Source organism: Rhinoderma darwinii (assembly GCF_050947455.1).
Source record: "Rhinoderma darwinii isolate aRhiDar2 chromosome 1 unlocalized genomic scaffold, aRhiDar2.hap1 SUPER_1_unloc_21, whole genome shotgun sequence".
Taxonomy (NCBI): Eukaryota; Metazoa; Chordata; class Amphibia; order Anura; family Rhinodermatidae; genus Rhinoderma; species Rhinoderma darwinii.
Genome location: NW_027461658.1, coordinates 436,905 through 439,518, shown reverse-complemented (window position 1 = coordinate 439,518; position 2,614 = coordinate 436,905). Strand labels below are relative to the sequence as shown.

The 2,614-nt window shown below is 42.8% G+C and overlaps 1 long non-coding RNA gene across 1 annotated transcript; it reads right to left on the bottom strand.

The window, feature by feature from the left end:
* Window positions 1–791: 791 nt before the first annotated feature.
* Window positions 792–1,690, bottom strand: LOC142670924 (uncharacterized). The gene is made up of 4 exons (XR_012851780.1): window positions 1,592–1,690; window positions 1,358–1,491; window positions 1,042–1,269; window positions 792–947 (listed from the first exon to the last, which is right to left on the bottom strand). It is a non-coding gene; the product is annotated as an uncharacterized LOC142670924 (long non-coding RNA).
* Between the last annotated feature and the right edge of the window lie 924 nt (window positions 1,691–2,614).

Genomic DNA, 2,614 nt, shown 5'->3' with positions numbered 1-2,614 from the left:
GCAGCTCGGACAGTAGCAAGGCGGCTGGGCTGGGACTAGGCAGCAGGCAGACATCAGGCGTGGTGTAGCAGGACAGGAGTGGTATACAGCATAGCACGACTTCAGCTCAGCACGGCACTTGACCAGGATAGAATGGGATACAGGTTACAGGATACAGGTACGGGAAACACTGGGAACTGGAAAACACTAGGAGACCATTTGCATATACAAACTTAGGGTACGACAACAACGCGCAGGAGTGGGAGGAAGGGGCTGGGCCCTTCTTATAGTCCAGGGTGCTTATGGGACCCGGCCGAGGTGAGCGGAAGTGAGCGCTGGCGTCTCCTGAGGAGGAGACTGGGGCCAGCGCTCACAGATCCATGGCTGCGGGCGTCAGGCGGTGAGTGAGAATTATCCATTTATTGAATAAATCCAAACATCCCAGAACCCAACAAATAAAAGTGCTATTATTCCCTGTGCATTTCAATGTCCATTAAATGTCCATATCTTTAAGCTTCTTATTCCTTCTTCCACTGGTCTAAAATGTCTTTTACTCTGGGACGGTTTTTTCCCCAGAGCTGATGTCCTAAAGTCCTCTTTATTTCCTCTTCTTCCGGCCAATGGTCTTGAAGCAATCCTATGATTAAAAGATCATAGATTATTATTATTATTAATTAGTATTAATATTTTATTATGATAGAGAGAAGAAAAAAAGAGAGAACATCATTCTTACCTATTATGTAGTCCACTCGCATTCTGTTCTGCAGTTTCCTCCACCGATCATACAGACATTGTCCATGGATTGTGGACACTGCATTGCATCTTTTAAGTGTTGGTAAATCCTTCTCCACAGTGAGGGGATACTTTTTAGTAAACCTTTCAAATGCTTCCTCCTTAGACCAGACCAGATTACGGGTGGTTTCTGGTCTTGTGCTCTACCCATTTTTAGATTCTCTTCCATCGCAGCTCTGCAAAAGACACAATTATTTTAGTCAAAGAGATAATAGAAAACAGCAAAACAAAGGGTCAATAATATGAACATATTGCTGCCCAGGTACTTACTTTGAGGTGGAAGGCTGCTCTTGCAATTCTTGAATCCTGTCCGGTAACGATGATGCTTTTATCATGTTGTTCATGGTCTTCTCCCGATAAACACACTAAGCCGGGTCGTTTGAATGTGCCTGGTATTTTGCAAATAATTGTGTCTCGATGGTTTTCAAGCAATTTGAGGACACATAGGCTTCTGACATTCTCCTGACCGCCTGGCTGGTCACTGGCTTTAATTCAAATCTATACAATAGAAGAAATAATTATTAAAAAAAAGTTTATTACGTTGGCATGTAGAGTGGAAATCTAACCGTCACTAATAAGAACTTACTTTGTATGAAGTCTTGCTAGATTGGTTGAAACATTGTGTAACCTTTCTCTGGAGGTGGAAATAAAGAAGTTGCCGATCTTTTTGTTCGCCTTCACAAGCAGAGGCCTCACTATGTTGTGATATATTTCAAACCACTGAAAAAATTAATAAAAAAATACATAGTTGTTAGATTGATGAACGAAAGATTGATAGATGACAGATGCAGTAGATGACCTTGTACTGTAAGATTCATACCATTTCCTCTTCTTTATTTAGGGGATTCACACTGCACATATAACGTTGTCCTGATATTGCTAGATGTACGTTCACTTATATTGCAAATTGGATATGACTGCCTTTATGAACGATTAAAATTAAATTTTATTATAGATATCAAAAACTAAAAAAACGGCTAAATAGTCATAGAACTATTTTAAGGCAAAAGCAGGGGGACCAGTAGGGGAACGCAGGTGGATACTGTACTTATCCACATATACCTCCACTTGCATATAGGATTTAGGTCCCTTTAAATTATAGTATAAACCTGGTCGTCCCTGCCACTAGAGCTGTGTCCCAACGCGTTTCAGCACCCCCAATTGGTAGGGTGCGTCATCAGGGGTCACAGTATTTGTTTATGAATTTGAAACACAAATAGGCCGGTTAGCACATGTTGCGTGCTCTAACATCCACCCGGCTCGTGCACGACACTAGTCAGCTGGTCGCACGCCGACCTGATATAGTCCTGGCCCCTCCCACTGTCTGGAGGCACGGCGCCCGGTTTACCAATCCCACGCAGGCACGCAAGAATTACGTCACCTGCACGAAATGGGCCTCCGCAAGCACCGTGATGCCGACGATGGGACGAGAGAAAGCATCCCTAGAAACCAGGGATACAAAGGCGGCCATTTAGAAACCTGGCAAGGATTGTTTGGCGATAGATGGCTTTATAAATAGACGGAAGCATTGACTGACTGTGTTATACAGGAGCTGCGGGACTGTTAGATTGAATAATGGAATTAAAAATGACCATAGTTAAATGGCATATGACTTGTAGTGTGGCATAGAGCTGGAGTGTACGATGACTCATATAATAGGGATCAGGTCATGCAAAAGGGAACATAGAATAGAATGATCGACTTGCATGTGGTACACCTCATATCATGGCATTAAAGAAAGGTATGTAATTAGTAGAGATCAGATCAGATCAGGAGCACTATTGTGGAAAACGGGTTATAAAAAACAATAAGGGTATGTTCACACGGCGGGGGTCCGTAACGG